Source organism: Cavia porcellus, unplaced genomic scaffold, assembly GCF_034190915.1.
Source record: "Cavia porcellus strain 051 isolate PalLab524CR breed Dunkin Hartley unplaced genomic scaffold, mCavPor4.1 scaffold_31, whole genome shotgun sequence".
In the NCBI taxonomy this organism is placed as follows: Eukaryota; Metazoa; Chordata; class Mammalia; order Rodentia; family Caviidae; genus Cavia; species Cavia porcellus.
Window position 1 is genome coordinate 3553639 of NW_026947514.1, and position 12670 is coordinate 3566308.

General features: G+C 51.6%; 1 long non-coding RNA gene across 1 annotated transcript in view; it reads right to left on the bottom strand.

The window, feature by feature from the left end:
* Positions 1 to 572: 572 nt before the first annotated feature.
* Positions 573 to 12670, bottom strand: part of LOC111754908 (uncharacterized) — a 164869-nt gene continuing 152771 nt past the window's right edge. The window contains exon 45 of the long non-coding RNA XR_010044870.1: positions 573 to 12636. This is a non-coding gene — a long non-coding RNA (uncharacterized LOC111754908). The remainder of the gene's footprint in view (positions 12637 to 12670) is intronic.

Consider the following 12670-nt stretch of genomic DNA (forward strand, 5'->3'; position numbering starts at 1 on the left):
GCCTCTACAGAGCGAGCAGCCCTCCTCCCACCTGGGCCAGACACAAACATAAGCCCTCATTTCATGGGTGGAGACACCCATTGGGTGCAGGGAAACCCCAGGAGAACTGTGAAGCCCAGTCTGGGGAGAGACAGCCCCTCACCATGCAGAGAGAATCAGGCGGCCAATTCCAAGACAAGGGGCCACTCCAGACCTGGGCTCCAGACCCGCAGGCAGTGGCAGAGCAGCCTGGGCTCCGCAGCTCCCCGTGGCCTCTGTCTCAGAGGTTTTGTGGGAGTGGTGCTCTCTCTGGGCCCCATGTCCCTGTCTGTAAACCAGAACCTCCACCCTGCTCCCCACCACGGGGCCAGGACCAAGGCAAACACCTGTGAGAACAGCCGTGGCTCATGTCCAGAGGACACAGTGGGGGTACACTCAGGCCAGGATGAAGGTGTGCAACCCCCCAACTTGGACCATCGGCTGCATTTACATTTGGCTTTGGAGATGGGACGGAACACCAACCCTCTGGCTGAAGCCAGCAGTGACTTTCCTCCTGGCTGCAGATGCCCCCAGGGACAGACATCTCATCTGGCTTGTTGGGTTAGAAAAGCCTTTTGTTTATTTTTTCTTCTCTTCAAACAATAGATAAATCAGTCGTTTTGCTTTTAATGAAATTCTGTACCAAGTGGCACCAAGGGTCACCCTCTTCGGGTCTGAAAATGCGTCTAGAGCACACGGGCTGCTGATTGCCAGGTACTCCGGGCTGACATTTTGCTTCATGCATAATTCCCTGGTGGCAGTCGAGGTCCCCATGGCTCTCCCAGACAGGGAGCGGCCCCAGAGACTTGGTGGCAGCTTTGCCTGTGATCCCTGCAGTGTAGCAACGGAGAGTTGGAGCCATTAGGTGAGGCTACAGCCGCTCTCACACACACCTTAATGTATTCCGAGGATGTGGCAGTGCGTTAATGGCAATTTTCATCTCCAAATGTTCCCTTTAGTCAGTTCCATGCATAATCTATTAGCCCTGACTCCGGGCTCTGGCCCATTGCAGACGGGGCTCCCCAGAGCATCCGGGGTTCTGCTAGAGGGGCCCAGGGTAGCAGGGGGCACGCGCCGTGGACGTCTGCAGGGAGTGTTGAGATTTGGACTGGCGAAGTGGAGGAAAGATCCCAGACCTCCTTGACCTGTCACTGCTGCTGCAAACCTCAGGCTCTTGGGGGTCGCCCTGGAAGGGCGGGGAAACCGAACAGCTTTTAACAAATGCGAAGAATTTCTGAAAGCCAATTACCATATTCATGTGCGCAGTCACCACATCTTACAGAGCTCCTGCTTCACACCCCTCGATTTCCTGGGGATTAACCTAATGTGGTCTGTGCCCTCGGGGACTCTATTAGTCAATCAACAAATGTTCACTGTTCTGCTACTAAGGGCCCGACCTGAAGTCTCAGGACAGGGAACACAGCAAAAGCTAAGACCAAAAAATGTCACTGCCCTGAGAAACTGTAGAGATCAGGGTTGGGGGACATGGGGACAAGTAAACATTAACACAGGGAACTTTGGCAAGCAAAGTGCTAGGACAAAACAGTAGGAAAGTAACTGATAAACTGCGGCAGGGCTGCCTGTCCTGGGGCTCAGGGGCGACCATGTGGCTTGAAGGACACTCTGTCCCCTCTGGGGCCCGGAACCTGTGAGACAGGGATGTGCAGGATGCGTGGTGGTCTCGGCCCTGCACCCTTGTCACCCACGGGCAGCGGCAGCCACTTTCTGGACTTCGGCGTCTCTGCGCTTGCCGGTCATCTTGCCAAGGTCTGCACAGAGCCAGGGCGCAGGTGTGCAAAGGGCACTGTGGGTCCCCACCTGCGAGGAGCAGCGACGTCGGGGCGGCAAGCGTACCATAGAGACCAGAGCTTTCTGCTTCCACCCTTCAGAGTGGACCAGGTGACAGGTCCCACATAAAATCCACAACCAACTGGCACAGGAGGATGGTCCTGTGGCCACCACCTGACCTGGGCATCGCAAGCAGAGGTCAGCCACGGCGGGATTCGATGCCGGAAAGAGGTTGACTGTATAATATTCATCGTATAGAAAGTGAACACCTCACAGGCAACCTATTCCAGGGACCACCGAGCAGTGCCGACTTCGGACAAGAGGCTTCTTCCTCCAGGACGGCCTCCCGGCTTGCCCAGTCCGCCTCGAAGGATGGGATGGGATGCTTGGGGCCCGGCTGTGAGGCAAGCACATGCTCAGCCACCGGCCATGCACAGGAGGCCTGGCCGCAGCACCCCACCCCCTCCGCAGACAGCAGCAGTGCAGGCACAGGCGGCATGCGAGGCAGAATCTGGCCCTGAAGAGAGGTTGACCGTGATTGTGCGTCACAAGGGATGCGAACATGCCACAGGCAACCTCTCCTCAGGCACCACGGGGAGCTCATGCGCAGCAGGGACGGTGGCTCGGCTGAGGGTCTCCGAGGGGTGGGACGCAGCACGTGGTCAGCCTCGGGGAGCTGCAGGAGGACGGGCTGTGGGAGTCCTCTGCCTCTGTGGGACTGAGACGGAACAGGGGCCAAGCTGGTCATCATGCACAAGGCCGAAGCTTCCTGACCAGCCTCCCCCACCCGGGGCAAAACCTGGAGCTCTCCCGAGTGGGTCCGAGCCAAGGGCGGCGCAGAGGGTGAGGAAGAGCGCGGGGAGGCATGCGTCACGTACCCGCGGGGCTGGCCGGCGCTCTGCCGCGGGCAAGGCAGTACTGAAGACAGGCCATCTGTGTTATATTCGTCATTAATAAAGCGAACTCATCACAGACAACCTCTCTTCAGGTACCGAGTGACGCTGAAGCCAGGACCGTGGTCGCCGTGGTGCTGGCATTGCCTTCCGGAGCGGTCCTGAGGATGGATTGGACGCCAAAGGTGAGAGGGGCCAGACACAGGGAGCACACAGCCCTCCCAGACCAGAATGGGGTGCAGCTCTCCCTCTGGGTCCCCACAGAGGAAATAAACCCCATGGCCTCATCCCATCTGCCCCCCAAGGGCAGCATCTCCAGGAGGTCCTCCAAGGTGAGATTTGGTACTGAGAAAAGATCAACCATGTATTATTCGAAGTCAAGGAAGCGAATATAACACGGTCGATCTCCCATCAAATACCAGGAAAGGCACCGGGCTGAGGCTCGCGGGCTGTGGTGGGCACAGACGGCTAGTGGACCAGGTGAAGTACATTAGAGACAATTACTTTCCAACTGGTCGACCATCCGTCCGCTACCCCAGAACAGAGCTGGTGGCAGCCTTCTTCTCTGAGGTGCCTGGCCTCCGGGTTGGTGTCCCTGGTGGACTTCGATACCGAAAAGGGGTTCACCGAGCAACATTCGTTGTTCAGATGCAAAGTTGCTTGGGTAACCTCTCTCCGGGTACCATGGAGAGGCTGAGACGCTCAGACTAAGGCAGATGCTTTGCAGTGGCCATGCTTCCTGAAGAGTCTCCCCCAAGTGCAGCTCGAATACTGGACATTTGGGGACCTCAACTTCACTCTCTGCAAGGACCGCTCCCCGCCCATGGTGCCAACCATCCCATCACCTCCCTGACCATTCTGTTCATCCCGAAGGTGACCTTGGGACCCCCGGAGGGAGGATATGATGTGAAGCAGAGGACACGGTGCATGGGTGCTTTAGTCAGGATGAGGACACAGCCCTGCTCACACCCCACTCCCCATTCCCAGCCCCAGGAAGAGGACAGTGCAGGCCCTGCATACGGACACAGGGCCACCCTCCAGAAGAGGATCTCTTTCAAAAGGAGCTCACCAGGGGTCCTCGGCCAGCAGCCAGCAACCAGCCTTCCTTGTCTCTGCCTGCCCACACTCACCTCTTACCCCAGTCACCAACCTGAAACCCACTGTAGTGATCACTACCACTTGATCACTCAGTCAGCCCCATAAACAAAGCAAAGGAAACACCAAAGTGGAAGAGGTGAGTGTGAGGAGAGGGCAAGAAAGCAAATAATCGGAGAGCACAGAGCAGCCCCACTGCAGCCAGAATGCCACCCCCGCCCACCTTCGAGTTGCCATGAAGTGTCAAGTCCAGAGGACACCTTGCACATCGACCCAGCGGGGTGGCCAGTGAGGATCCAGACCAGATGATGTATGCCACAGGCAGAGTCCGGATTCTGTGCCCACCACCCATTTTATAAACTTTGGAGTGGGACCGGCAGCAGAATCCTCTCTCTGACATTGGCATTGGTTCAGAAAGCTCTCCAAGCCTGGCTATGGTTGGAGCAAGAGGCCAGCCATGCAAGTCTGTCACAGAGAAAGAACACGTCACAGGCAGTGTCCTTCCCTGAGCTGCGGCCACTAACCTGCAGCTCAGAGACTCCTCCCAGAGCTGGTATTGCCTCCTAGAAGCGCTCCCAAGAAAGGCTTGGGCATCGATGGCCAGTGGATGGGACAGCATACATCACCAACACTCAGGCAGTCGAGGAATACCCACGCACCTACCCAGAAAGGTCTCTGGCCAGTGGCCACCCCAGGAGGGTGGCGTGGCTGTTGGAAGTCTGCCAGGGCAGGGGTGATCTGCAAAGAGAGCCATCACGCAGTACTGGTCATCCATGAAGCCTGACAGTAAAGGGCACTGCCTTCCTGTCCTGGGCAATGAACTTGACCTAGAAACACTGCCTCCAGCCCTTCTAAGGAAGCCTCAGCCTCCACAGCCAGGTGACACTTGACACTGAGGATGCCACGTGGAGCCAATGCAGGCCCCAGGGGGTCAGAATGCCCCTACTTCCCACCAGCATGGCAGCAGCACGGGAGTCAGTGGCTCTCAAGGAAGATAGCTGGCAACTCTATCACACCCAGAATGTCCCCTGGGTATGGAGGGAGGCCAGGAGACACAGGACACCATCGTACCGCACGCTCTTGGAACAACACGCTCCCAGCCCCTCGGCACATGCCTGGCCAGCATGTCACATGGAGGTTGGCACACCTGTCCAGGAAGCTCCCTGGGTCAGAAAGCAAAGGGTCAGCTGTGACAAGGACACTGAATTTAGTCATTGGCTTATACTGACCTCATCGTCTACTTCAAAGACACAAGGAGTTTCACCATCAGAGTGGAAACTGCCAGTGCTGATTTCCATAAAAACAAGATTTTCAGGGTGAATTCTGCTAAACTAATTCAATTCCCTGTTTAGCTTCCTTGACTGTGCTGTTGAGCTGTCTTCATTTCTTTTATTTCCCTTGTTATTTTTCCCAAATCATTTTCATTAGGATCAATTTCTTTCCATTTAAAAATCTGAAGATGCGAAGCCTCCACAAGTTTGTGTCTACATCAAATATTTCTGTTTACAGCTGCGGCCACCGTGAATGTCCTCTGCGGCCGCCGTGTCTACAGTGTTCCATTTCCCCGGGTCAAAAGTTGCCGCTGAAATGTTGTCAAGAAAATTGGATTCTTCTGCTAATTTGTAGTCAATCGAACACACTTCCCTCAGCTGAATCAGTGCTTCTTACTGTTACTTTGTGCTCATTATTTTTGTTATCACTGTTATTTAATATACAGGGAATGAGATATTGATCATCTCTATTCATTGCATAACCCATGTGAGCATTGAGACCCAGGCTGGATGAGGGGCTAGAAAGAGAGACAAGGTGGGGTACAAGAGGAAGCGGGGAGAACCAAGAGTACTTGTGGGCGTGGGAGATGGAGAGAAAGGAGGGGAGGGGACCTTGTCCAGAGTGAGCCTTTATTAACCTACTCTCTGTGGAGAAGTTGGGGGGCCAAGATGGCGGTGTGGGGAGAAAAGGTCCATGGTGGGAAGGGCCCCTGGTGACCTTCAGGATGAACCGAGCTCGTCTGCTCTGAGAAGTCAAATCTTGTCCACCAGAGAGCTGTGGAGCCCTGTGCCTACACTGCTCACTTTTCTCTGGGGGGGGGGACGGACCCCGAGCTTGCCACTGGGTTCCCGAGGTCGTCCCAAGCAGGATTTGATACTCAAACAAAAGTTGCCTTTGTGTGATTCAACATACATAAAGCGAATTCACCAAGGGCAACCTCTGCTCAAGGCTCAAACATCAGCACGGGCAAGAATACCAACAGGACGCCTCTTCACCAAGGCGACAACGCCTGGGGGTCTGGCTGTGGGCACAGGCTCGCTCTCTCTGGACAGGCTGGCACCACCTCCAGGGGCTCATGGTGGACCAGTTAGCAGGCTTTGGGAATGGTCCCTGAGCTGGCTTCCAGAGTGGGGAAAGTCATGCTGGGCCAGTGTTGCTCACTGACCCGGTGAACTGCCCAGCCCCACCCCAAAATTGGCCTCTTCCCCAGAAGTCCCTGAGAGGCACTTCCACAGGAAAGGAGTCGCTATTTTACTGTGTGAACAAGGCACGGTCCATGCAGCCCACTGGGATCTCAGGAGGGCTACCTCGCCAAGGACCCCCCACCTGGTGGCCTCCTTGGATAGTGAGGCTGCAGTGACCATCCACCGTCCACTCTGGCTTCCAGGAGGCCTCAAAGAGGATTCAATAAACAATACCCCTTGAGAAGCTGAGGCAGGAGGGTCATCATCAGTTCAAGGCTAGCCTGGGACACATGGTAAGTTCAAGGCCCACAAGACCACCCAGTGAGACCCTATCTCAAAAAACCAAAACAACAAAGTGAAATGAAATACAAAAAGAACACATATGGAACTGCCACCTACTAATCCATCCCAGGTCACATTTGCCATGTGCACCTCAGGACGCAGTATTGAGGCAAGGGACAGGGATTCTGCTGGTAACGTGCATCAGAGTACGACCCAGTATGATTACACCACCCTGTGCCCTGATGCCAGTATACACTGGACTCCCATCATCCGTAGGTGTTAACCCTAGTCTATACGTGGTGGGCTCCCTAGCAAATACCAGGTGGTAAGGAATGCTGCAAGTGACTGTCCTGTTGCACTAGGGACAATCCTGTCCTGCCTTCAGACCACTGATTCTTAGCGGGAGGACCCTCCTCACACACCCAGGCCAGAGCGGGCGCTGCTCCTAGAAGGCGCTCTGAGAAGCAGGAGGAAGAGTGATGGATGGAGTTTTGCAAGTATGTGCTCGGCATTCAGCCAGACATGGCTGAGGGAGGGCCACAACGTGGTCCCTTTCTGCAAACTGTGCCTCTGTCCAAGATGGTTTCCCACCTAGAAAGAGTCTCTTGGAGCCCCTTATTGCTTGAGGAGCCCTCGAGGAGGAGAGGTAACCATGACAACCTCCCTGAAGCATCAGGATCTGGGAAGTCTTCCTCCGCTGACCACTGTGGGGACAGCAGTCACACGCGACCCTGTGTCATGGAGAAACGACCGATGACCCGTTTCCTTACCCCGTGCAGGCGCTGAAGTTTTCCCGAGAAGATTTTAGTACCGAAAAGAGATTGGCCATGTAATACTCATCATAAATAAAATGAACACACCATGGACAACCTCCATTCAAGTACCCGACTAGTGTGCTTGTATTGCCGAGTCCCAGATGCCAGGCCTAAGGATGGGATATGCAGGGTCAGGAAGCTGGTGACATGTACCGTCCAGGGGACACACCCAGGAAACCATTCAGACAGGACAACAAAGGGCTTGGCTGAGCCCATCCGAGGTACATCCAAGGCTGCAATGAGACCTCAGGACCGAGGCTGGTGTGATAACCACACAGCAAGCCTGGAGGGTGATGCCACTCAGGCGGTGAGGTCAGGTGTGGCCCGCGTGGGGCAGAGATGCATGTTCTTGGCTTCGCTGTTCACTGAGTTCCTGGAATTGGCAACAACCCAGGGTGTTTCCTTGCCAGATTTGATACTTAAGAAAATAAGACGGGCGCACCACGGACAACCTCTCCCCAACTTCTGCCTGGTAGGGAAATCCCCACATCATCCGGAAAGCTTGTACGACCTCCGGGGATTTTCCCAGGTGTGGCTCACACACTGGGCTAGGAGTAGGGCACAGAGGCCTGAGAAGACGCATGCTCTGCTGGTCAGCTGCCTCCGTCAGCCTCTTCGCTACCCCGGAGGGGAGCTGCCACCAAGGTCCCGCCCCGCAGTGAGACTCCCTCCCCTTGGAGTCTCCCCTTCAGACTCCCCTTGGAGTCCTCCAAGGCGGGATTTGATACTGGAAAATAGGTCAACCGCGTATGATTCGACATAAATAAAACGAAGGCAACACGGATAACCTATCTTCAAGTACCGAACGTGCACTGGCCTCTTCTCCAGAGCTGGCTTCCTCCAGGAAGTCCCCCTAAGGACAAAGCGAACACTGAGGGTTAGCGGACTGACGGCAAGGGGGTAGGAGGACAGCTCATGCCTGTACTCAACTGTCCCATCCTGGGTTTCACAGTGGTCCAGGCTGTAACAGCGCTGCCAAGGTTGGCTGGGAATCCACACAACACCCCCAGGGGTTGATATGAGGAAAGTCGAGGGCAGAAGAAGTCTGTTATTATGATCGTAGCAGACAGTATTGCCTCATGACACAATAGCCTCAAAGCCAGCAGCATCCATCCTTTCTTTAGATGGGCCAGAAGTCCTCCAAAGCTGGCATCTATGACAAAAAGGCCGACCCTGCACCACTGATCATAAAGGAAGGGACAGGATTGAAAGCAGACTTTGTTATACCACAGAAGGGCGTTGACCTCAGGATCATAGCCTCATCCCCTGATGGTGGGCATAACTTCCAAAGTGTCTTACTAAAGAGAGATCGTATACCCAGGGTCAGTGGTCACACAGACATGTAAACAACAGCTACCACCAAAATCTTTTATTTGTTAACAGTAAATCCACGTACCTGCCAAATGTCCCTGGTTCCATGTCCATCCAAGATGTTGGCATTGCAATAAGCTATCTTGGTCATGTGATGGGCAACACTGAGAAGGAGGTATCTGGGCATCATTGTCTTAAACAGACAAATGTACACAACAGAGAAACCTGGAATACGGATGGCAGCATGGGCCAGATTTCAGATTATGCAATGAAATAAAAGAGATCATTTAATTCAAGAAAAGACCAACACGGAAACAGTATTTGTAGAAAGAACAGAAGAAAATATTCTTAAAGGAACAACTAAATCTATTAAAGAGGGAATAATATAACTCAGAGAAAGATAGCGGCTGAGTCAAATCTGGTAAAGTCACTGATATCCAAGACTAGAGAAAGAATAAGGACATATAAGCAAGAAAAAGGAACAGAAAGGAGGACACTGTCCTAGCCCGAGGCCCCAGGGTCTGTAGTTACAAAGGCTAAGCACCAGCAAGCACAAAGAGAGTGGATCCATAACTCAGGAACCAGAAAACCATCATGGCGTGGGAAAGTGACAAGATGCTATCACAAGCTCTGGGGCAACGGTGTGGCCAGGACCTGCATAGCTGTGAGGCACAGGGACCCTGGAGCCCAGAAGCTGAGTGGAAAACTAGTTCAGGCAGTGCAATCCCTGAAGTGCCTCAGAACTAAATGCAACTCCATAATGTTTGACCTCTATGCTTAGGGAGCAAAACGAAAACATCTTAACCCTCCACTGAAGGTAACCTCGCAAAACCACGGAGAACACCACGAGAGAGTTAAATGGATTCAATGAGAAAAGGATGTGTACCCATAATGCTTTGAGAAATTATAGAGTAAGTAGCTTTAAAGTGACTGGAGAAATAAAGAGACTGAAGGAACTTAAAATCTCAAAGGCTCAATAGAACAATGTGACAAAAAGGAGGTAGTTGAGGAAAGTTACAAAAGCAATACCTAGACATTCTGAGAGATGACTGATCTCTCAGTGCACAGAAGTCCAAACATTCTTCAGTCAAGTAGATGCCTGAGCATGGAGCTCAGTGGTGGAGTGCTCTCTAGCCTGCACAAGGCCTTGGGTTTAATCCCCAGTACCATACACACAGGGACACACACACACACACACACACACACACACACACACACATACTACAGTTCAGGTAGGTAACATTCACATCAAAAGTGATGTCAACAGTGAAATGCTCCATGCAGAAGACAGGGGAGAAGCATGTTCTGAGGAAAGTTTTAAAAGTAGGCTGAGAATTTTATACCTGGCTAAACTGTTCCTTGTGCATAAAAGCAAGACATACATATTTTCAAATGTCTGAGATCTCAAGAGTAGTGTATGTCAGCCATTCTTAAAGAAATTATGATAGAATGAATTCTGAGAAGAATTAAAATGAAAACACAGAAATAGAAAGAAAGAAGTGGTTAATAATGAATCCCTTACATATACAGCTATCATCAAACACTTGCAAATATTTACAATGGAAACCTTAAAATGCGTGACTGAATAAAAGGAGCTGGGGCAGTATACAGAGTGTTGACTTTACTCATTCAGAATTAGAACTAAAACTGAAGGAATTTAAAAACACAATGATTCCAACTGCATTAATCTTTCACACAGTCATTTTTCTTCATTGTATATATTAGTAGTTCATATCTCTTAGGATAAAACAAGAAAGTCTTACCAATTCTTTGAATCTCCTCTAGCTGTTCTTCATCTTAAATTCAAGTAGAATTATAGGTAACATTTTAATAAAATAATTAGGTGGGCTGGGGATTTAGCTCAGCAGCATAAGCGCCTGCCTTGTAAGCAGGCAGTCGTGAGTTTGATCCCCGGTACCGATAAAAAGGAAAAAGACAAAAAAAAAAAGAAAAAAGTAAAATAAAATAAAATAAAATAATTAGGTAAAGTGACCTCACTACTATAAAATACGTTTCTACTTTTCTTTTTATGTGCATATATGTTCAGACAGGTGTTGGAAATTCCTTGATGCTAATCTATGGGTATACATAGAATTGAGTGATTTTATTTACTTTTTAATATATATTTTCCATATGCCTTGAATTTTTGTTACAAGCATATGACATATTTATAAATATAGTAATAGAATAGCTATTCTTTTAAAAATAAAAATAAATTGAAAATAGAACTGCCTCCAGCTGGATATGGTGGGACACATCTGTAATCCCAGCACTCAGGAGGCTGAGGCAAGAGGATGCCACAACTTTGTGACTGCCTAAGCTACATAGTAAGTTCAAAACCAGCCTCTACTATATACCAAGACCCTGTCTCAGTAATCCAAAAAAATCAAATAAACAAATACAACTGCTCCCATTCTTACATTTTGCATGCTTCTTGGAGTAACAGACATGTAAGTCACTTTCTTGGCATCCCCCAAATCCTGCCGAACCCATGCCCCCTCCCTAAGCTGCCAACAGGTCTAAGTAGCCTCCTCCCGAGACAAGATTTACCAGGAAGGGGAAGGGGAGCTGCTCATCGTTTCTTCAAGAACCTCCCTACCCCTCCAAAACTCAAACAGCTGGAAGCTCAACAGCAACCATCATGTCCTTGGTCAATGAAGGTATTCAGTGTAGGTCACAGGCTGACCAAAGCTGGCCGTGCCTCCCATGCGGGGCCTGGAGGAGGACTACAGCACCTGTCTTCCAGCTCCGGGGCCAGGTACATGGTCACATACACATGTGGATCCATACAAGTGTGGCCACAGGACCCAGAAGGCTCCTAGTGAGATGGGAGACTGAAAAGAGCTGGACCATGTATCGGGCATCGCTAAGTAACGTGAACTCACCAAGGACAACCTCCCTCCAAGGACCAGGGTGGGCACTATGCTCGCAGCATTCCTGCTTCCTCCGCTGGGCCGCTGGGCAGCTTGGGAGTGGCCGCTGAGGGCAGATGGGTCCCTGAGGATGAGCGGACCCAGTGGCTCAATTCCCAAGTCAAACCCATATTCCCCGGCCACCCCTAGATCAGCAGCCCAAGACCAGTGGGGACAGGAAGGCCACTTCCTGCCCAAGTCTTTAAAAATGAAACAAACTCTGTGTTTGCAAAAGCAGGTTTGCCTCCTCGGTACGCCCAGGAGTCCCTCAAAAGAGCTTCCTATAGAGTGCGGTCTGCTGTGAGCTAGCGACCCAAGGGCCACACGCATTACGGCCCCTGTCTCTTCTCTGTCCTGAGGGCTAATAAAAGATGCCTCTGGATGCCTCTCCATGGTTAAAAGGATAGTAATAAAAATGGAGTCAGCTAATATGTTTCAGATTTAATGTTTAAAAAGTTGGGGCGTCCCAACAGCCTGTCTAGCTTGGCCTAAAGCTGGTGGTACTCTAGGGGGTGACCCCTAGAGTAGTCAGATTGGGTCAGATTGGACACCAGGGTTGCAGGCTAGCAACATGCATTCCAGGGAAGGCAGTGGTCACAGGCTAGGCCACCCGGAAACCAACCTGGGAAGCAGCACTTGCTCAGAAAGCCCTCTGAGGCAGACTCTGACAGTAACAGAGAGGACAGCCGTGTATGAGTCACTTTGATGGATCAAACTGATCACAGCCAGCCCCTCTCCAAGTACCATGGGTAAAACTGGTGAGAAATCCACTGCCTCTCTTGAAAAGCCGGTTGTTCCTCTCAGAAGTCCTGTTAGGGATGGGTAGAACAACAGTGGGTAGTGGGCCGAGCCGAGTGACATACACCTGCATTAAATGCATGCTCACCCGAGGCACACTTACCTTAAGGGGCGTTGGTGGCACTGGATGTTGATAGACCTCCTGGACAGCAGGGGCGCCATTTCACAGCCAGCATGGAGTGAGCACATGCTGGTAGCGCCTGTGATAGAGTAAGGCTGGTAGCACAATGATGGCCACTTATCAAAGCTGACAACTCTGTAGATTATCCTATGGAAAGATGGGATGCTGGGTTAGAGGAATA